This window comes from Pygocentrus nattereri, chromosome 7 (genome assembly GCF_015220715.1).
Source record: "Pygocentrus nattereri isolate fPygNat1 chromosome 7, fPygNat1.pri, whole genome shotgun sequence".
In the NCBI taxonomy this organism is placed as follows: domain Eukaryota; kingdom Metazoa; phylum Chordata; class Actinopteri; order Characiformes; family Serrasalmidae; genus Pygocentrus; species Pygocentrus nattereri.
In genome coordinates, this window is record NC_051217.1 from 32,462,398 (window position 1) to 32,486,950 (window position 24,553).

The 24,553-nt window shown below is 40.5% G+C and overlaps 1 protein-coding gene across 1 annotated transcript in view; it reads right to left on the bottom strand.

Annotated features, from left to right (window-relative positions):
• ripor1 (RHO family interacting cell polarization regulator 1) overlaps positions 1 to 24,278 on the bottom strand; it is an 88,362-nt gene extending 64,084 nt beyond the window's left edge. Inside the window, exon 1 of the mRNA XM_037540103.1 lies at positions 24,063 to 24,278. The gene's annotated coding sequence lies outside the window, so the exon portion shown is untranslated. The remainder of the gene's footprint in view (positions 1 to 24,062) is intronic.
• Between the last annotated feature and the right edge of the window lie 275 nt (positions 24,279 to 24,553).

A 24,553-nucleotide genomic window follows, 5' to 3' on the forward strand; every position in this document is an offset into this window, starting at 1 on the left:
TTCCCATCTCTAGTTCTGTGGTCCACTTGCTGAGAGTCAAAGTCTACTTGGATCTGGTGTTTGAGCAGGAAAAACACAAACTGCAGTGCAATTTGGGCCTCCTGGACAGTATACAGTACATGTATGGCAGCGAGCCAGTGAAACAAGCGGAATGGACTTGGCCTGCATGGCAGTTGGCAAGCTAGCCTAAAAATAGCAGAAATGTAAGAAGAATGAGAGTATGAGAGGAAGAGGACAAAACTGCAGTTGGACATTGTGTCCTGTGAAAGGCATAATGTCTGGCTTTTCTTAATTCTTGCGGGCAAAGGTTGACCACTACCATGACAACAGCATGCAAAACAATACATTACATATTTCCACTGAACACACATGCTGGGGCCACAATGGCAAGGCTGACTTCATACATGGTCGATTTTAACTGTCATCAACAAATTGTCATGCTTCCGGGGCAGCCATCAACAACCTTATATTTCCTCTAAACTCAACAGCCAAGCGGCACATGATCACTAAACTATGGTGAACAGAAAGAGGAACGGAGAGCCAGCCTTGCTGATGAACTCAGTTATACAGAGATATGCTTCCTCGAAGATACATACTCACACAAGCATTAACAGAAGCAACTGCTTCAGTCTGACCAGTGTGAAGGGATACTGAGAACTCACTTCACTATGATGTGTCATAATCATCTTTCTGCTGAGGCAAACATTCAGGCTACAACCACTGAATGTTTTCAAATATATTTATAAATATATATTATTGTTAATTTGCTTTTTTTGTTCTATTGCGGTTACTGTTATTTATTTATTACTTAGGACGCAGTATACGGGAATTGTGGGCATTGTGATCTTCAGTACTCACCTGTGCATGTCTTTCCTGATGCAGATACAACCCCAATTCCAGTGAAGTTGGGACGTTTTGTAAAACATAAATAAAAACAGAATACGATGATTTGCAAATCCTTTTCAACCTATATTCAATTGAATACACTACAAACACAAGATATTTAATGTTCAAACTTTATTGTTTTTTGCAAATACTGACTCATTTTGAATTTGATGCCTGCAACATGTTCCAAAGACGTTGGGACAGGGGCATGTTTACCACTGGGGTTACATCCCCTTTCCTTTTAACAACACTCAATAAGTGTTTGGGAACTGAGGACACTAATTGTTGAAGCTTTGTAGGTGGAATTCTTTCCCATTCTTGCTTGATGTACAGCTTCAGTTGCTCAGCAGTCCGGGGTCTCCGTTGTTGTATTTTGCGCTTCATAATTCATAATTCATCGCCACAGATTTTCAATGGGAGACAGGTCTGGACTGCAGGCAGGCCAGTCTAGTACCCGCACTCTTTTGCTATGAAGCCACGCTGTTGTAACACATGCAGAATGTGGTTTGGCACTGTCTTGCTGAAATAAGCAGGGATGGCCCTGAAAAAGACGTTGCTTGGTTGGCAGCATATGTTGCTCCAAAACCTGTATGTACCTTTTAGCATTAATGATGTCTTCACAGATGTGTAAGTTACCCATGCCATGGGTACTAACACACCCCCACACCATCAGAGATGCTGGCTTTTGAACTTTGTGCTGATAACAATCCGGACAGTCCTTTTCCTCTTTGGCCCGGAGGATACAACGTCCATGATTTCCAAAAAACAATTTGAAATGTGGACTCGTCAGACCACAGGACACTTTTCCACTTTGCGTCAGTCCATCTCAGATGAGCTTGGGCCCAGAGAAGCCGGCGGCATTTATGGGTGTTGATATATGGCTTTCGCTTTGCATGGCAGAGTTTTAACTTGCACTTGTAGATGGAGCGACAAACTGTGTTCACTGACAGTGGTTTTCTGAAGTGTTCCTGAGCCCATGTGGTAATATCAGTTACAGAATGATGTCAGTTTTTAATGCAGTGCCGCCTGAGGGATCAAAGGTCACGGGCATTAAATGTTGGTTTTCTGCCTTGCCGCTTACTTGCAGAGATTTCTCCAGATTCCCTGAATCTTTTGATAATATTATGGACTGTAGATGATGGATTCCCTAAATTCCTTGCAATTGCACATTGAGAAACGTTGTTCTTAAACTGTTGGACTATTTGCTCACGCAGTTCTTCACAAAGTGGTGAACCTCACCCCATCCTTGCTTGTGAACGACTGAGCCTTTCAGGGATGCTCCCTTTATACCCAATCAAGATACTCACCTGTTTCCAATTAACCTGTTCACCTGTGGAATGTTCCAAACAGGTGTTTTAGAGCATCCCTCAACTTTCCCAGTCATTTGTTTCCCCTGTCCCAACTTCTTTGGAACGTGTTGCAGGCATTAAATTCAAAATGAGTGAATATTTGCAAAAAAATAAAGTTTATCCGTGTGAACATTAAATATCTTGTCTTTGTAGTGTATTCAATTGAATATAGGCTGAAAATGATTTGCAAATCATCGTATTCTGTTTTTATTTATGTTTTACACAATGTCCCAACTTCATTGGAATTGGGGTTATACATAAACACTCATAAAATGTGGAAATTAGGCCTACAGCTACCTGAATTAGCATCAGAGAGAAATAAGTCTTGTTCCTATGTTCCAAATGCACTAAAATGAATACTATGGAGACATTTTAACACAGTAGTCCAGCATCAACTGGACATTCTACTTTTCTGGAATATTATAAATGTGGCATCAAATACCACTTTGAAATATCAGCCTACTCTACCAATTTGTCTGATTCTGATCATGTTTTAAAAGCAAATACCTACCAATAGCCATGTGATTCTGATTGTACATGAATGTGCATTCCTGTTTTTATGCTTTTAAATGAATTATAATTGGTTAGTGTAGTGTAGTGGTTAACACCTTTGCCTTCTACGCTGTAGACTGGGGTTCAATCCCCACCAGGGCAAGCAGCCTACACTATACCAATAAGAGTCCTTGGGCAAGACTCCTAACACCACCTTGGCCTACCTGTGTAAAATGTTCAAATTGTAAGTCGCTCTGGATAAGAGCGTCAGCAAAATGCCGTAAATGTAAAAACTAGATACTACAAAAAAATAGTTTACCAAATCTTATAAAAAGTGCACAACAGTGTGTAGTTTCATAGAAGTGGTAAAACTACTGGCTATACATGGGATCGTATCATTTTCATATATGTAAATTACAGTATTCTATTGAACATTCAGCGCCTTAAACACGTGCAGTTTTGCTAATGCTTCTTCAAAAAGCCTCCCTCCCCATTCATGAATGCCCAGAAAGACATAAATACCTCACCTCACAAGCCCCGGTCAGCTGTTACTGCGGCAACTTTGCTCCCTGAAGGGCTGCATGATGTCATTTGTTTGGAGGGTCAGTGTGGCTGGCTGGCTGCGTGTGTAAGATAGTGCGACCCTGCTGAGTGCTGGGATCAATAGAACCCCTTCACCCCCACACACACTCTCATCACCCCCTCCATGGGTGCCCTATTCACAGCCAGCCAGCCATTATTCTCCGGTCTGAATTCTCTTGCTGGCCTCTGTCACGGGAATACGCCTACATCTCCCTATCACCCACAGCAGGGCAGCTCTGGCCAGTTCTTCACAGCATGCTCACAGGAGAGCTGAGTGATCATTCTGAGACACGCACACATAGGGATACATAAGCATACAAACGTCCATTCACACCAAACATATGCAGCTGGCACCTGGACCGTACAAGGGCAGGGTGCTAAAAAGAAAGCCTTAAAGTCAACATGAACTGGAAACCATTAGGCTTATTCCTTCCATATTGTGATGTATTTCAGAGTGAAAGACTGTATCAGGGAGCTAGCTGAGCATCTCTCTCACTGATAGGTGTATTTCATGGTAGGAGGAGGTGGTGAAACATGATATTGTTGGTAATGTGGTTGAATATTAACGCACATCTTTTTGCCCAAAATCATTTAAATCTGTTGGATTATACAAATTCCATGATTTATCAAAACACCCACAACAACACTAATGTGGAACTGTGATTGGTTACGATGCTCACAGTGAACAGTAAAAACAATGATTGTTTGGAAAACTCATTTGCATACTATAATATCAGAATTAAAACGGCATCTACTAACACAATTTTTAACAAACAATATAATGTGCAGCTCTAATATTAGGCAGCAGAATCTGTGCGGCTGAGTGAAACAGCACAGCCAGTTTTCCTCTCTACTGCACCTCCATGTTCACGGACCTCTGACCCCTGTGCGTCTGACCTGCTTCTCCACACTCCCTCAGGGCATGTCCAGAGGTTAAGAGAGGGGAAGGCTTTCATCAACATTTTTGCTTTTCCTTCCTTCTCTCTCTCTCTCTCTCTCTCTCTCTGTCTAGCCCTCCCCTCCAAACTGCCAGCATTCTCTCTGATGTCTTGCACTCTCTGTCCTGACCCTCTTCTTCAGCGCTGGGCCACAACATGGCAGAAATATGGGGCTTGATTTGAGGGCAGATGTAAGGGGACATCATCCCCCAGTCAAAAACATCCTTCTTGTAAAACTGCCACCGCTCCCCTTTTTACTCCTTTGTTTTAATGTTATGCGATTTCATCCATTCGTCCATTATTGTTATTTTTGTTATTGGATTTCATTTTCACAACAAATAATGCAGTCCTGTGTGTGTGTGTGTGTGCGCACATGTGGGGCTGTTTGTACAACTTTAAGCATATACTGTCTGTGTATGTTCACCATTGCTTCATTCTACCTTGATGCATATGACAACTGATTTTACATATAGTTATACGCTAATCCCATTCTGTAGCTTGGTTTATTGTTTTGTTTTATTGTTTGATCACTGAGGGATCTGTAGGCCTACAGATAATGTGAATGCTGTGTTTTTTCTCCTGTTCGTCTGTTATGAGGTGTGTGCAACATAACATCAGACAAATAAGAGAATCTGTCTGATGTTGTGTTGTAAATGTCATGTAAGATATCATGTCAGTGTCATTGCATGCTTCAAACTAAACAATATACCTGTAAATACATGTACATGTCATCATTATACATGTGTTTATCAGAGCTAAAACCTCAACACAATATTAAAATTTGGACCACCCCTCCTACCCCACCCCTAAATGTACTGTAAATTTCACATTATCAGATAAAAACTGTGTATATCTATTTTTCAAGTTTTCATTTTTTGAACTAATTTGAATACATCAGCTGCACTTTGAATTGTGTAAATGCTTCAAGATGAAAGGAGCAAGAGAAATGATCAAAAGCAGGTTTGAATAAAATCTTTTTACAGTTTTACAGTTTCCTGTCCTCTACCATTACCATTTTGGAGATATGAGCAACAATATACACTTTATAAAGCAAAACAGCATGTTCCAATGTGAGGCTCTGCACACAAATAAACCCTTCTGAAATGCAGTTTAAAGCATGATATGAACATTGCATAAATGTATTTAGAAACATTCAAAGTCTTTCTCTCTCTCACCCTCTCTCTCTCTCACCTGCTATCCTTGGCACATGCCCTGCCCAAGGCTGGCATATGGGAGTAGGAGAGTGGTGGTGGGTGGGTTAGCAGGTTTTGCACATAAGATGTGCATAGATGCAAGAATCAAGGCTTGTTTCCATGCCACAGCAAATGTTCTCTAAATAGATTACATAACTCCACCTAAGGAAGGCAAAGGAAGTGGAAGAACTCCCAAAGTATTTGGTAAGAGAGAGAGGGAGAGAGAGAGAGAGAGCAAAAGATAGATGGGAGGGGAGGGGAGTGGAGAAAGAAGGAAGGCAAGAAAGAAGCCACAGTGGTTATGTAAGGCTTCTCGTTTGCTGTGCATTTGCATTGAGTAGTTTGCCAGCCCCCAGAAGGGCCGCCCCATTTGCCCACCATAACATGGAGATACACACGAACAGACATGCTCACTTACCCACACACGCGTTACATACCACCTGTTAGCCCCATCTGTTCCTCTTGCATTTCACAACACACATGCATGGAAAATCAGTCTGTCACTGAGACATCTACACACACATCATCATCTTCAACACACAAGCGCCTATCATACCACAAACACAAGCTCAAACTTTGTTTGTGGGGGGAAAATCTCAGATGGGAAGCATGTGATAAAACCTTCCCCCCAGGAGCTACGGGGCTGTGTATGTGGGTCAGAGCTCATTTCCGGCCTAGAGGAGACTGTATATACACTCAGCCCACATGCATTAAGACCAGAAGAGCAAAACATTCAAGAAGCTTCTGGAAACATTCACATTCCAAATGCTTCCCCTTGTCTTTTGTCTGAAGCTGCTAGGAAGTGATGCTTAGAGGGGAGTTTCACTGACTCTCAAAACGTCTGCATAATTCAATGGCTGACATGTAAACAAAGTAATTCAGAGTGTTTTAATGTGAAACTGTACATTGTAGCAAAATGTGACAACAATGGTGGCGATAGGAACCAGGAGACACAATGTTTCCTTGTAGCCATATTATTTACTATCCAAAACCAACAGTGAACCTACATGAGTCTTCTGAGTTATTATATGTTAATAATGGTAACAAAGTGATAAATCTGAAACACACATTTTCTTTAGGGACTATTTTGCCTCTATGGTATGAACGGATTTCAAAAAATCCAAGAAAGTTCCTATCACCACTAATGTAAACAAGTCAGACTCTGTAAGGTTCTCTAGAACAGTACATTTCAGATCAAACCACTCTGAATGACTCGGTTTACATCTTAACCATTGATTTACACAGGAATTTTGAAAAATCAGTAGAATTCAACTTTCAATTACTCAGCACTACTGCAGTATCTTTCTTCCATCACCAAACAGTATAGAACAGTTTTTAAACTAGCACGTGGACCTTGTGTTAGAAGTTGGATGCTGTAATAGAACTGCAGCCTTTGGCATCACTTTGGTCTTGAACTTCTGAATTTATCCCTTATACTAAATGTAGATGATCATCAAATTATTTTGGGTGTTCAAAGTTTTCTTCTTTAGTTCTGGACTACAGCTACAAGTTAATGTAGCTAAGAAGTAATAGAAGACTATATCTACCAATGTGCCAACTGAATGTCTACACACAATCATAGTACACACTTGTCTCAAACCTCATTGAGTTGTTAAGTAATTAATTAGACCTACAATTGTATGCAAAGGTTTTGGCATCCCAAGTAAAACTACAAGAACACATCCTCTGCAGAGAATACACTTCCTCACATTTAAGCCACACCCACTTTTGCAGAAATGTAACATATCGGGAAAAATAACACATAAAATGAGGCATGCGCAAAAATTATGGCTTTTTTTTAAATATATGTAAATACCTCAAAAATACATAGAAATGAATAGAAACTGCATTAACATGTACAGAAAATGTATATTTTTTTCTTTTAGGGGATTTCTAAACTTATTTTAACTTAGAAAATCACCAAACACATGTCATTCTACCAGGGTATTCAAATGTTGGCATATAACTATGTTATTTCTAACACAAAAAACTAAACAAAGCTAAAAACAGCAGCAGCTGTCTGAATGTAGCGTGTACTTTTGGTCCATTTTCATAGATACCAGTGTCACACAATATCAGAAACCATAAGTGCACCTTGCCATTCTCTCCTGTCTTGTAGTTTTAATGTTGTTCACATAAAGTTTCACATTTTTCCTTTGCAGTCTAATGGCCCTCTTCCTACCCAAACACACAACTTATTCTCATTCATTATAAATAACTGCTTTATAACTGCTAAGTGAATGTAGTGTAGCGATCTGTCACCACACATAAAGCCCCAGCAGGAAGATGTAGGCCCTGTTCTCAATTCTAACCTGTCCCATGGGGAGCTCAATATCAGAGCCTGAAACCACCCCTAATTTACACCCCTCCTGACCCCTCCTTAATTCAACCCCCACAACCCTGGGCCCAAGGGAGTAGATCCTTGACCCTTCGGCCTGCCTAATCTCCCCTACCACCAGCCTGAATTCCTCCGCTCCCTTTGCATGATTAAGAGGAGGGTGGGGTTCCCCACGGCCTGGGACAATCTGCAGATTAGCCCCCCGTCCCCCGGGCGTGCTCACAGCGGGACCACAGGAAGCGTGCATGATGGCATCTCGTCTGAACTCGACTCACATGGAGGCAACACACACAAACCGCCCTGCAAAGAATATACCAGCACAACAGGGCGTGTAGCAGTGTGTGAGCCTATTCAGAATCTGTCTGTCAAAATTTGGGAGCATCTTTACTTCTGATTTGAATTAGGCCACTTTTATTTTTAAATTAAACATGAAAACTACATGCAGAGGTTTTATTAACACACAACACCTTTTTATATTTTGTACATCATTTGCAGATACAGGTTTCTTAAAGTGTCTTGCATTGTTGTGAAGAGCATGTTTTACTTAAATATAGACAATGTAAAAATAAACAATGAACTCAAGAGTGGATTTTTTTTCTACTTAATTACTGTTAAAAGCACATATTGAAAATATGTTGGCCCAAAGGTGGCTTATACACTTTAGTAGTGTGCTACTGAGTGCTGCCATCACAACAAAGGGATAAAATATTTGGTATTATATCCATCATTTCTATTCCCATTCCATTTCAAGTGTTAACATGTATGCTATTGCAAACTAGACTGTAGTAGCCTATGTTGAACATCAGGGTGATCACACACCTGATCCAGGTACTGAAGGCCTTCAGGGGCATCTGAATAGTTGTGAGGGATCTAAATTCTTCAGGGTTCTAGATCTCCAGAACCAGTGTTGGGTAGCCGTGAACATTATTACTCTATATAACCTAGAGAAGAAAGAATGGACTTGCAAATGTAACACTAACACTGTAAAGCTAACACTGCGGTTGTTTGGCCTGATATCCAATTGTGAGACTGTGTTTTGCTTAAGACAAGTAGCTGTTTTGTCTGATGTCGGAAACCTGACAGATTGTCTAAGCGTGTCCTAAAGATTTTTTTTATAGAGATGATATCTGATATGACTGAGCACATTCAACTAGTGCAGCTCAACAGCCATGTTTCTAGCACAAGCTCATCTACGTTGGGCACTGGGGGATGTTGGTGCACCAAAACGGTTAACCAGGCACAGGCCTACTGTAAATCAACAGATAAAACATTGTTTTATTAAAAGCATTTCGAAAACCCAGGTTTACACAAATTTTTGTTGGGCAGCAAGCACACTTTCTGAGTGTTTGAGTGCATGGACTCTGTGTCTTCTTTATGGACATTTACAGCTTCCCTTCTTATTCTCAGTGTGAGTCAGAGTAAAAGAGATGCTGACCGTGGACCTGTGGTCACAGCATCCAGCTTAGCCAGTACCACCATTGGAGTATAAAAGCTGGGGAAGTGACCTGATCCAGGACCGGTAATTAAAGCCCAACAAAAGAGCTTTAACACTCCTACTGAAAGCAGAGAAGGACCATTGAATGTGGACTATCCTGATAGGAGCGAGGGAGGGAATGAAAGAGGGAGAGAGGTAAATGGGGGAAGCAGGACTAAAAAAGAGGGTAGCAAGAAAAGCAATAGAAAAGCTTGCATTGGAGATGCATGGGCACGGCACTAACACAGCCCGCAATGAGATCATACTCGTTGTTTCTTTGGGCTTTGGGCTGACCCCCTTCAGCCACATTCATTCACGGCAAGAGAGAGCAAGCAGGAAACAAATAGAAAGCAACAGAAAGGAAAAACACCAAGCTAAAATTTAAAATTAGATTCCACTCAAAGTACTCCAGGGATGAGCGAAGCACAGATTACATGCCTTCAGCGGTTGCGTGAGCAGATAAGCAGACAGACCTTGCCTTCCACTCTTCCTCTTCCATACTCGGAAACCCTTTTCCAAAAGCATTTTGCTGAGCACATGACCCTTCTCCAAGCCTCAGAATAGCCCTGGACAATATAGTCCTACCCTGCAGTCAACAGTAAACAAGGAAGGCAACACAAAGAGACTATTGCTTGGTTTATTTCCATGTGCTGGTTTCCTGGTGTTGAGCCACAGCTTTGTGTTTCCTGCTGCCCTCTGAACTGCAGAGTCTTATTAAGCTCAAAGTTTATTGCCTTTCAGGGAAGCTCCTTGGCCCATTTAAGGAAGGAAGCTGTCAAAGAAAGTTATAAAGACATTAAGTCTCATTTTTATATTGTACAGGCCTACAGACCAAAAGGAGATGGTGAACATTTGGAGAGCTGCAAGTTCCTGTCTGAGGAGGCAGACACTTGAAAGACAGTAGCTCTAGTTTTCACGACACTGGTGAAGTGTAATGGTGAACTAAATCTCTCAGGTATAAATCAACCTCTAAAAGAAAAGCCTTTATTGCCTCTCCCTAGCCCATTAAAGTATGGAATGCTGTCATCTACATTCACAAAACTGGTGCACATAAATGCTCCTCAGCCCAAGTAAGGAAGGAAATTGTCAGAGAAAGTTATCCATGCAGTCTCATTTTTAAATCATGCAGGCCTACAGGTGAAGGTCAGTGCAGGCAGAGATGCTTGTCTTCTTCTGGTTCTTGTCAGAGGAGACAGAACCTTATAAAGACAGTAGCTCTGCAGAGCTTACTTAGTGGGTTTTCCAGACACTGCTGAAGTCTAGTGGTGTGGATTGGTGGAAATGATAATCGACTGGACAGTCAACGAAACAAAATAAAGTTTCATCTGCATCTATATAAACATTAATATGGTTAGCAGGTGGCTTACTGAATAGGAGCCAACTCATTTACATAAATCCACCTAATCAGTCTGCAGCAATTTAGCCCCGCCCATTCATACAGAGGAGTGTTTCAGCTCTGAGCACTTTTCAAATGAGGCCCAATACAGGACAATCAGAGATTGTTTATCATATATCAGTACAGTAACAGAAACAGTAATCCGTTTAATTCTAAGGGACAAAGTAAGGCCAGAAAATGGCCATGTAAAAAAGACTATGATCATTTTGGTACAAAAAAATACAGAAATGTTGTAAGTGGGCCTATAAGCGGAGAAAAATAAAACACATATACAATACAGTACAATTTTCTTTAATGCTTCAGAATACTTGTCTAAAGTTAAAGGTACAGGAAAGTAATTTATCCTAAAAGCTGACAACTAAAGAGTTGTCAGAGAGAGACAACGAGAGGAAGAGAGAGAGAAAAAGTGAAAGAGAGAGGTTTCATTGCACCCCACAGCTCTCTTAGATGTTATCTTTCCATGTTGTTCAGTACGGTCGCTTGTGCTCTTCCGCACAGCCTCTGATCTATCAGGCCTTGATGTTTTGATTTACTGTACATTTTCTTATGTGGTTTCCTTGTTAACACCTACACATACAAATAAATACGCTCACACTTCTTTGCTTCCTCTGTAGACTCATCCACACAACCTACTCACAACATGTAACACGATACGTACTTTCTTAAAGAGAGAGAGAGAGAGAGAGAGAGAGAGAGAGAGAGAGGCAAACTTAATACTCAATGTGGCTAATCAAAATTGCACAGCAAGATCAGACAAAAGCAACAGTAGTCCAACAGTGCCCTCCGGTGGTCAGAGTGCGCTTTGTCGGCTCTAGTGCTGCCAGGGGCCAGTCTCTGAGTGCACAGCCATTTTTATAGGCGGCTTTATGACTCTAGTAAAAGTAGACATGAACTTCCTAGAGACTGCTAACATCTGTCACTGTACACTGAGGTTCAAGTGTGAATGGAACCTGTGTTCATAAAGATGTTTCATGTCCACGCACTCACAAGTCTTTGCAGCCGCTCTCTAAAGGGCATGCAGCTACCCTGCAATACATACAAAGCTCAGTTCTGATTGGCTGCCTTATATTTTGCTTCAGTCAAAAAGCAGTCCAGACTACAACAGGGCTTTAGAGTGAATGCGAGGGGCTAAACTGCTGTGAGCTGAAGACGCAAATATATGTAAATGTGTTGTTTTTTGTGACATTACAAAGACAATGAATGCAAAACTGTCTATTTTTGAAGCCTAGTTTTGGTTTGATTTTACAGACTGGGGAGTGCACAATGTGAGGGAAATGCTTTTTTTTAATTCTTTAATCAAATTTTTATTCCATTGCTCATCAGCTGTGCGCTCTGCTGCCAGGTTATAAATGAACTAACACATCTTACGAATGCAGCATGTTTTTCAGTGCTGCAAGCACAGAGCACAGTGAGGTGAGGGGAGGACAGCAGCACACAGACATGTCCCTGAGAGTCAGACAGCCAAGCAGACATCTGGCTGTTACTGAGCAGAGTCCTGCAGCTCCCTCACTTACTGACCCTGCGCTCAGTGAATTAATAAAGAGATGAAGACGACGTTCCACTTTCCAGACACACAGACACACAGACACTCAGACATGAGGAAAGCAGACACAAGATCAGAACACTGCAAAAATAAATAAATAAATAAAAACACCCCACAATTCCAGCATTTGCCTATCGGCTTTGTTCTTTTACTAAGCACAGAGAAATGTGTCATGGTTGTTCTTGGTAATAATCTGTATGTATGTACAGATAGGCATTAGGTTGAAAAATACTGGAGTATTCATTTAACCTAAAACATGCCATCTGAAGATTAGGGTTATAAACATTCACGTTGATTTCTCAGTTAAAAAATTTATTAAACTTTACATTCTCTATGGTTTAGCTTACTAATTAATGTGCAATTTGAGTGCTAAACAGGGTATCCGTGGATCATTATATAACCATGTTTAGCAGATTCTCCACAAGGGAGAGATTACCACTCAATTCACTCATAGACAGTGCACGGACGGACAGACGGACGGACGGACAGACAGATAGACAGACAGACAGATAGATAGATACTTTATTGATCCCGAAGGAAATTTAGCAGCCAGTAGCTGACACACAACACTATAGAGTAACCATAAACGGGTGTAGACATATAACAAGAATAAATGAACCAGATCCTATCTACAGGCATATATACAAATAGAAAAAAATAAATAAATAAAACAGTCCGATATCTGTAACCTGAGATGAGAAATGCAGCGCAATAATGACTGTACAAAAATTTACAGGTGACGGCATATAATGACTACACTGAATTAATAAATAAATATGTGCATTATTTATTTATTCATTCTGTGGTCATCATATGCCGTCACCTGTAAACCCACAGCAGGATCTCATGAATGCATGTACGTTTGCATTATAAATTTTATGTATATGAAGTAAAATGACTTGTTTGCTGTTATAAAGTGAGCGTATATAAAGGAAAAAGTGTGTTTACCTACATCTGGCTTACCAGCTTGGCAGATAGACAACAGGATACAATAAGAGAACTAAGCTTGGCTTTTCAAAATCTTCAGTTCAACTCTTTCCATTGAAATAGGACCACTAGTGGAAATGAGCATTATCACAGCAGTGGTACTCAGGCTACTTATAAAGAGGAGATTTCTGCAGTAAACGGAAACAGATATAAGGAGGTTGTAAAGGCATGCATGTCTTTATATGTGGGATACATTTCAAACATACTGATTCATTTGATTCACACATTTCAGTACAATGAACAAAAATACATCTTCAAATGTATTTTATAAATACATTTGACACATTTCTTTCCTGTATGACATCTTTCAGAGGATCTGTACAATATCATCACTGTCCAAAAACAAGCAAAGAAACAAATGAATAAATAAAACCAAGTATCTCTTGTACCAAGTACCAAAGCAAGCAGCAAGTAATGACAGCCCCGCAGGAATAATGGGATTGTTTGTCACATCATTTTGGAGCATTTTTATAAATACATACATCATGAAATTCTGACATATAGTCAAGGAGAACGGCTGTGCTCAAATGGTGGAGAAAATTAAAAATCTAAAAAAAAAAAGTTGGACGTCGATGGTGTGTTATTTTTCGATTAAGCCTATTGTGTGAGCTTAAAAACAGATTACACAATTAACTGTTAAAATGATCACTAGATTACTCATACAAACGATATTGAAAGTCCTACTTAAAATTAATACACTGTAAGGAACAAACTTTAATCATGAAAGAGCTCAGCACAAACCACTACAGGAACAGAATAAGCAGATCTGCTGCCTGTCTGTGTCAATCAAAACGCTGACATAGCTGAGACAAAAACAGATTGTGAAAGAGTCTGTAATGTTCAACTCACAGGTACGTGTATGTGTGTGAATGATTTATCTAGGTTCATCATGTGCATGTCTACCAGTCCCACCTTTCCAGAACTGACCAGTGTATAGACTACAAAGACAAAAATCACCTCTTTTTACTTTGTATTTACTTTTGTATTATTACTTATTAGCATTATGTAACTAATAACTATTATACATTAAGAACAGAAAGGCATAAAATACATAAGCGTATGAAATCATGCATTATATAAACATTCCACCATTCTGCAAAACATTCCTTTGACACTGACATTCAGGCCTGTGGGGTCATTTCAGTGGAATAGATGTGTGGTTTGAGTGTCCACCCATAATGCCCTTTTCCCAGGAAGTGTCAAGCCCACACAGACATTTAAAGCCAGATCAGAGCAGGGAAAAACTGACCACATATTTCCTGTCATTGTGTCGTGTGTGTGTATCACTGACTGTTTCTAGCTCTGCTCAATTCAATATGCATTAGACACATTCATGCTAAAGTGCAGGGCCATAATGTAAGAACCAGTGTGGCCACTCCCCAGGGAATCTTTCCTCTAACGTTATCAGTGAGAGGGTTGCAGACACAGGCCAACTTAGACAGGCATTCACAATAAAACAATATCAAGAGACGTGAAAAAGCAAACGTGCAGTAACTAAGGATTTTCAGTGAATTATTGACAACAAACATGTCAGGACTGGAGCGGCACTTCATCTACTTCAGTCAATAAAAGGCATTCAGAGCGAGCATTACCAAACCTCAAAACTGGACACTTGGCATGCTTAACTAGTGTTACAAACCAGGGGGTTGTTTGCCTTCTTATTGAGTTCCTATTCTGAACCCTAAACAATTCGAAAGCACATTAGAGTCTGCAAAGTGGGCAGACAAAAGTTTTTAGCTTTACTGTTCCAGATAAAGTTACCGATCAGGGCCCTCAGTCCTGTCTAAGGAACATCACGCTCCACCATAGTGAGCCGGACAGATAAAATGAAATCAGCACATAGAAGATTTACACAAAAAACTGTGCCTTAAGATTTTATAACTAACCGGCATTTGTTTTGACACAACAAACAATGACAACAAAACCAAACACCAAAACACTAATCACCATCTGTGCCTGTAAGGCCACAATACATACACCCCTCAGTGCTTCTGACATGCTTCATAACACTGTAGGGAACCCCTCCGTTTGGCAGTTTATCAAGCAGGAAGAGAGGCATGTCAGGCTGATGAACCCTGAACCTGCACATCTGCAGCAACAAACCTTTCCCCTCTTCCTCCGTCACCCCTGACAGCCATCACCCTATCTGTCCCGCACAAAGCAGGACGAAGCTGCCAGCTTCCCTTCCAGCCATTAACATGTGCACATGTGTATGTGTGTTTAGAAGACAGAAACGGACGCAGCCGAAGAGTTAATCAAAGATAAAGTAACAGCAAGAGGAAAGAGAAAACAAACACACAGCGTGAGAAAGGCAAACTGATGGACAGTGGGAGAACAAGGCTTTTTCAGGGTCACTGAGCTGACCACAGCTCTGGCCAAAGTCATCCTCCTGTAAATTGTGATGCCTAAGCCCTTTTCCTGTGACAGTGAGAGTAAATTATTGGCTTTGGCTAAACACTGGGCAGACAGAGGTTAGGGATGGGCAATACAATGATATATATTATCGTTATTGTGATAAATTACATCACAATACTCATCTGAGAATATCACCCCTATCGTTAGTACTTTAACTCGTTATAAAAACAGCAAGACTTCGACAAACTCTCTTCCCTATTTTTGCTATCATCAAACTTTCAGTACAGGCTACCTGGTAGCATCAGTAGCACTTGTGCCAACAGATTAAATGGTTCAGTAGCACAGAGGAAAATTCAGAAGCACACAGAAGAGTAAATCTTTCAGCGTCTTTTTACAAGATGTTCACTGCGGCCAAACGTTTGAGAATAAACAAAATATGAATGTTGACCAATTTAGTGCAAAAAAATAGATTCTGTGAACAAATCGGGGAAATCTTTTAGATTGTCATGTCTAATAAGGAGGAGGTCTGAGCGATGATACCTACTCCTTTAGATAAGCTAATACTAAAGCTAACACTGTAGTTAGTCAGTTCAAAGTTAGATGCTAAGGAATACAACGAGTGCACTGATATTTTTCTATATGCCAAACGTCTGAACTGCATTATGCGAGCGCTGTACAGTCCTGTTTGATCTAATTCATCAAACTACTACTCAACAGCAAAATTATGAACAACTCTGTCAGCGAACTGAACTGGGCTGGATTTCCTGAAAGCATCTTAACACAAATATGATTCCTAAACGGTAGAGCAAGTTAAGATCTTAACTGGTCTCTTAACACGATTGTGCCTGTCAATCATTATTATGCAAATAGTGAAATATAGACAGCTCACAAACATCAACCAACATTTACTAAACTGCACAGCATCAAGTCATCAGTTCAACGTCAGCCCAACATTTTAATTTCAATTTTTATCAAATATTTGATTTTTCCACCTATACCTTTTTAAATGGTTAATTTTGAGATTGCTGTTGCTTAAGCTTTGCTGGTGTACTTTGTTCATTCCAACTTCTCCATCATCAGAAAAACTAAATGCTGTGATAGATACAGTGTATTGTGAAAAAGTCTTTAAATGTCATTAGATATTTACTGTATCACTCATCTTTTTAACACTTAAGAGGTAGTTACCAGGCTGCCTTAAAAATCTTAACTAAACTTCAAATAACAGGTTGATAGAGTGTAATACAGATTCTTATTCCATTAACTTACTATTAGAACTCAAAATTATAAGGCGGATCTATAACTAACTTTGTAAAGTTAAAACACATGCTTGAGTGCTTAAGAATAGGTGTATTACTGAAATGAGTCGTGTAATTCATTTTTTGAATATAGCGCTCTGTGCTCATGTTCTCCTAAGCTGCCAGAGCTGCTTCTAAACACCTATAGCCAACAAACAGCTTCCACAGCCATAGGTAGGAACATTTCCTCACCGACAACATTAAATGGACAAAAGAGCTTTTGTGAGCGTGTGTGCATGCGAGAGTGGAAGAAAAGTGACCATGACATGTCACAGAGAGGTCAGTCCCTATTAGCAAATACCAGTCTGTTTGAATTGTATGAGCAGGCCTGTCGCTTAGGGAAAGCAACAGGTGTCCCCAGCCCTGCACTTCACAGGGTTCAGTAGCAGGAGGAGAAAGTCATATAAATATCAATATTTTTCTATTATACAGTATATATATTTAGAAATATAGGCATATCAGTGTAATAAATGAGTTAGAGCAAGACAAAATCTGAAAATATGACTCAGTGGAAAAAAAGAAAAGAGATCACATTAAATTTTCATGAAGACAAATGTGGAGGAGGAAGTTGACGCTGGCAAATCAGCGACTGGTGAGTCGTCACTGGTTATTATACAGTATAGAGAGTCATATTTTACTGGTTAGATGCGCACTGATGGCTTGTAAGACTATACAGGCATCAGTACAGGGCGTCAGATTGGACCGGATTTCAGACCATGTAATACATCTTTATGTATTAATGTCGCATGCACGCTGATCACCCCTTGAGATTGGACTTGGAGTACTAACCTCTGTTTTCTACCAACTTTATTAAGGAATTTGCAGAAATGACATGAAACAGAGCCAAACAATCTTCAAAGAATCTCAGGTGAATTAATAGTAAACTGAAGTAAACACAAGTATTCTTTTATTGTAGTAAGCAGATATTCATCTCACTGCCAGTTCCACATTATCCACACAGACTGGGTGTTTTTCACACACAGTGCAGGTGGTCATTTGACCTTTATTGTGAGGAAGGTAAATAACTGTATGAAAAGATAGTCAATAAAACTGCACAGAAGTGCATACAATGGTGTTTGCTGTACAGATTCTTGGCCCCTGGTTGTCTCTTATCTTTTTAACTTCTATTTGAGAGGAGGTTCAGCAGGACCACACACTTGCACAGGTACCCACGTCCACACGCACACACAAAACCCTTGCCATGGCAGTTACATTTCCTCTAGGGGAACTGAACTGAATTTACATTTACATTTACAGCATTTAGCAGACGCTCTTATCCAGAGCGACTTACAAGAAGTGCTTTGTCAATCTAGAGAAAGTATCTTTGCTATTTACCAATAGCTTAGAGAAAAAGACAGTCCTGAGCTCAGATACTGCTAGAATCATATGTTACTGCAGACACCAAGAGAAAAAGAAACAGAGTTGAACGCAGAACTCTGTGCCATTCAATGAACTACAATAACAATAAGATACAATACAATAAACTACAATACAGAGTGCACTACAATAAAATAAGTGCAGCTTATAGTTCAATGCTCATTTAAGTGCTGTGTAAAGAGATGAGTCTTCAGTCTGTGTTTGAAGACAGCAAGAGACTCTGCTGTTCGGACAGCCAGTGGGAGTTCATTCCACCACCTGGGTGCCAGTACAGAGAACATTCTCGACGCTTGTCTTCCGTGCACCTTGAAGGATGGCGGGTCAAGCCGAGCTGTACTCGAAGCTCGAAGGGCTCGTGGTACAGTTCGAGATTTCACCATTGCCATCAAGTAGGTAGGGGCTGGTCCATTTTTGGCTTTGTAGGCAAGCATTAGGGTTTTAAATCAGCTACAGGAAGCCAGTGAAGGGAGCGCAGCAATGGGGTGACGTGGCTGAACTTTTGAAATGTAAAATAAAAGAATTTGAAGACAACTTCATGCAGCTCCTGTATTGTTCTCTCAGCTGTGTTTGGTCATGTATATGCTCTACCTGATACCGTACTGTGTTTATTTGAAAATCAGGGTACAAAAAAGCAGCATACAATGCACACGCATTCCAATAAAAAAAAAAAAAGATTCTACAAAGGCTGCTTAGCACAGGCAATGATTATACACTGCTCAAAAAAAAAAAAGGGAACACTCAAATAACACATCCTAGATCTGAATGAATGAAATATTCTCATTGAATACTTTGTTCTGTGCAAAGTTGAATAAGCTGACAACAAAATCACACAAAAATCATCAATGGAAATCAAATTTATTAACCAATGGAGGCCTGGATTTGGAGTCACACACAAAATTAAAGTGGAAAAACACACTACAGGATGATCCAACTTTGATGTAATGTCTTTAAAACAAGTCAAAATGAGGCTCAGTATTGTGTGTGGCCTCCACGTGCCAGTATGACCTCCCTACAATGCCTGGGCATGCTCCTGATGAGGTGGCGGATGGTCTCCTGAGGGATCTCCTCCCAGACCTGGACTAAAGCATCCGCCAACTCCTGGACAGTCTATGATGCAACGTGGCGTTGGCGGATGGAGCGAGACATGATGTCCCAGATGTGCTTAATTGGATTCAGGTCTGGGGAACGGGCGGGCCAGTCCATAGCTTCAATGCGTTCATCTTGCAGGAACTGCTGACACACTCCAGCCACATGAGGTCTAGCATTGTCCTGCTTTAGGAGGAACCCAGGGCCAACCGCACCAGCATATGGTCTCACAAGGGGCCTGAGGATCTCATCTCGGTACCTAATGGCAGTCAGGCTACCTCTGACGACCACATGGTGGGCTGTGCGGCCCTCCAAAGAAATGCCACCCCACACTATTACTGACCCACTGCCAAACCGGTCATGCTGAAGGATGTTGCAGACACATGCACATTTGTGGCCTGTTGGAGGTCATTTTGCAGGGCTCTTGCAGTGCTCCTCCTGTTCCTCCTTGCACAAAGGTGAACCCTGCTGCTGGGTTGTTGCCCTCCTACAGCGTCCTCCATGTCTCCTGGTGTACTGGCCTGTCTCCTGGTAGCGCCTCCAGCCTCTGGACACTACGCTGACAGACACAGCAAACCTTCTTGCCACAGCTCGCATTGATGTGCCATCCTGGATGAGCTGCACTACCTGAGCCACTTGTGTGGGTTGTAGAGTCCGTCTCATGCTACCACGAGTGTAAAAGCACACAAAGTCTTGCTAATTGCCAATAATTTCCACCTGTTGTCTATTCCATTTGCACAACAGCATGTGAAATTGATTGTCAATCAGTTTTGTTTCCCAAGTGGACAGTTTGATTTCAGAAGTTTGATGTACTTGGAGTTATATTGTGTTGTTTAAGTGTTCCCTTTATTTTTTTGAGCAATGTATATCATTGCTACCAGGAAAAAAACATTTTGTCTATATATATATATATATATATATATATATATATATATATATATATATATAAAATTTTTAATATACCAACTGAAATAGTCTAAAATTGAAATATTGAAATATTAATTGAAATTGAAATATTAATACATCAAAGTGCCTTAAAAGTTAAGCATGTTTTTTCATTCACCTATAAACTTAACATTTTGGAAATTCTGGAGATTCTGCTCTGACGGCGGTGATGTATAAAAACACTTAAACAGTTCAGTGTAGTTGAGAACCTGTTGTATAAAGTTCTTTAAAGAACCTTTTTAAAATGGGTCTATACTCAGCACTAACATTAAACACAGCACAGTAGTTGTGTTGATGCATGTTACTCTTTAAAAGATACACTCGGATAAGACATTACAATATACAACTCCATTTCAAAAAAAGTTGTGATGCTGTGCAGAATATAAATAAAAACAGAATGCAATGATATGCAAATCATATAAACCATATTTTTAAAGGAAAACACCACAAATACAACATATGAAAGGTTGAAACTGAGAAATTTTAATGTTTTCTGAAAAATATATGCCCATTTTGAATTTGATGGCAGCAACACATTCCAAAAAATTTGGGACAGGGGCATGTTTCCTCACCTCCTCTTTTAACAACACTCTGTAAGCGTTTGGGAACTGAGGAGAGCAACTGCTATAGTTTTGAAAGTGAAATATTTTCCTAATTTCAGCTGCTCAACAGTTCAGGGGCTCCTTTGTTTATTTTTTATTTCATAATGTGCCTAATGTTTTCAGTGGTGAAAGATTTGGACTGCAGGCAGGTCAGTTTAGTGCAATGTTGCTGTAACACATGCAGAATGTGGTTTTACATTGTCTTGCTGAAATAATCAAGTCCTTCCCTGAAAAATGGCAGCATATGTTGTCAAAACATGTATATATCGTTTAGCATTAATGGTGCACTGATAACAAGCTGAGTGGTCTTTAGTCCGGAGGACACAGTGTCCATGATTTCGAAAAAGAATTTCAAATGCTGATTAATCAGACCACACGACACTTTTCCACTTCCCCTCAGTCTATTTTAAATGAGGTCAGGCCCAGAGAAGGTGGCATCGTTTGCTTATATACAGTTTCTTCTTTGTGTTTTAGAGTTTCAACTTGCATTCGTGGATTCAGTGATGAATTATTTACATAGAAAGTGGTTTACAGATGTGTTCCTGAGCCCATGCAGTGATTTCCACTACAGAATCATGTCTGTTTTTAACGCACTGCCACCTGAGGGCCCAAAGATCACGGCCAGCAAATATCGTCTTTTGGCCTTGTCCCTTTCATACAGAGATTTCTCCAGATTCTCTGAATCTTTTAATGATATTCAATTTTTAGCCATTTGATGCCCCCGTCCCAACATTTTTGGACTGTGTTGTTGGAATCAAAATCAAAATGGGCATATATTTAAAAGAATTAATACAATTTCTCAGTTTCAACATTTGATGTGATGTCTTTGTACTATTTTCAATTAAATATTGGGTTTAAATATTTTGCACATCACTGCATTTTGTTTTTATTTAAATTTTGCACAGCGTCCCAACTTTTTTGGAAATGAGGTTGTATGTGGAAGTTCAGATGATACTGACATTCAAAATACTGTACAGCATATTATTAATTACATAGCATACCACAAGGGGAGAACTCCAGATACTGACTCTATTTATTGACTCTAATAACTGCCTACAGATGGGAAATCTTTGCTACATGAATGTGCTCATGAATAACCAGCAAGGTGTGTAAGAAAAACAGCACAGGTATAGTATTCACGTCAATTTGATGCATTACAGCTCTGAAGGTCAAAAGTGACCATTATTTCAACAAAGCACATTAACAACAAACAGTCAACACGAAGGTCTAAGTGTCTGTGCACTCCAAGGTTAAAAGACTCAAATTAAGTTCTAAATTGGGTTGACCATTTTAAACCCCGAGAGCTGTCAGAGGTCACTGCCCTTTGACCCCAAAGATCAGCATACAGAAGCACTGCATTCCCAGTTTACATCCACTCTACATTTGAATAGCATTCAAATGAGGACCAGAAAAATACAATTCTTTACATTTACATGACTCACATGTGTACATTATTCCCACATGAATATATTAGATTAACACTTTCTTACTTTTGGCAATAACTGTGTTGATAACAGGCACTCACACACTTCAATTATATTAAACCTTAAGGCTTCCGATCTTCTACACACTGGATGGAAGATCAATGCAGTACAATGCTGCGGATAAAAGGTAGCAGATAACAGCTTGGTTCCCACAATTCATAATCAATGCACAGCAAACACAAAAGCTCTCACATACAGAGCTGTGAAGAAAGATAACATCGTCATGGGCTGCATCTAAGGTAGATATCTCACTGAAAAATTCTGCTTAGGTCAAAGGCCACATTCACCAGTTGGCTCTGGGTAATCGTCTCCCTCACATTCTGTGGATGACTCCGAGAATTTGCTCACCACAATCTAGGATAAATAGGGTAAATCTAATCTCCATTTTGAGACTCAGTCAGATTGAGACCCTGCAGTCAAACAAAAAGGTTTCACATTGTGGTCATTCCAGAGCAGCACTGACCAAACTTTTCTGTTGACTTTAATCTCACCACACACGCAACCCAGACAGCAAGCATATATCTGTCTGCAGGCTTGCTGAGGTTGGCACTCCACTAACTGTAAGCCACTGCTGGTCTTCCCTTGGACCACCCAGATTACTGTCATGCATGCAATAGTTGTTAATCTCTATAAACAGATTAAATGCACGCAGCTTTTTATTTTGGAAAATGCACTTATGGAAAATAAACATTACAGACCACTTGAAAGAAAAAACGTGACTAGACCAAAAATAAGACGATTTTGTTGAAAATGTTGATATTGCGATAGCTTAAAACGATTTACTAAACTAATTTACAAAGAAGGACGAAAGAAAGAAGTGAAGGAAAATAAGTAATTAGATTGTGAGTGGAAAGAGTGATGAAAAGTGGCAGTTTGTGTTATATTCTGCATAAAACCAGTTGGCCGCCTAAAAAACACTAAGAGGGCCGCCAGCTTTGCCCAAAAGAGGGCAACTGTGGTCCGCTATCCTATCTGGGAACGTGTAGACCCCCACTTCTAACACAAAGCTAATACACCCAAATTCAAACAATAAACAGCTTTTCATCTCAGGCCTAGACTCTACAAGCAGGTAACATGGATCAGTGTTAATCCCACCCAGTTTGCTGTTCACCTATTCTAACCATCTGATTTAGGTGAGTGATTGATGAGCAGCCACTGATATGACTATGAAAACACCCTGTGAAGAAGGACTACAGGACTGGGTTTAGGAACCACATGGCTAGATCCTCAGGAAGCGGGCTGGAGACCACTGCTGCAGAGGCTGACCTTAATATAACCATAATATAACAAGAGCTGACCTGCGTAAATGATCAGTCATGACAACTATCAGGCTGCCCAATGACCTTGTGAGTGAACCCTAAACTCCAAATGAGCTCCTATAATCGCCCTGAATTAGATCCACCCAGTACACAGTGAGCGGTCAGGGCAGACTGAATGCACAGTTAAGCCAAGGGCTGAGGTGTAGAGGGTGAGCCTGTCAGGCAGTTCAGTGGCCGTGTTCTCAGTAAGGTAACGGGAATATCCCAGACTGGTGCACAATCCTCCCTACAAGTGCTGGCTAATGATTAACACAGCTAGCAGGACTGAACAGCGGACCGCATGCCTGAACAGAGCCACACTAGCCCTCACAAAATAGACCCCTTTCTAAGAAACGCGAAGCAAAACAGCAAGAACGCTTTTATCTGGGTTTAAAGATGTGTATTCAGCAGTATAGACGCTTTCTTAGAGTTAAATGTCCTACCTTAACCAATTCGCAACGAGCAAAAGTCAATTTTGCCGACGTGTAAACAAAAACGGAGGGTCCAAAAGTCGTTTGCGACGACGTGAAATAATGTCCTTGGGAAGTTTGAGGCCAGTTTTCATGCTCAGATATTCAGTTAAATGGGCTCAACGGTCTCCAACCGTCTCCGCTCCGCCTGTGTGGAGACTGACCAGAAGATGAAAGTCACCTCCCTGTCTGTCCAAGCAGGAGGGTCACTCACTAAGCACTGGATAATGAAAAGTCAGCAACGAGAGGAATCAGCACTCACATCAAAACACGCCGAAAAAAACCAACAAAACCTCCTGACAGAGGAAACTGCAGCGGTCTGTCAGCGTTAGTGAATTACAGTGCTGTGGACAATGAGCTCTCTCTCTCCCTCTCTCTCTCTCTCTCTCTCTCTCTCTCTCTCTCTCTCTCTCTCTCAGTGAGTCATTTAAACACAAGTGTAAAGTAATAACTACTTTCACTGT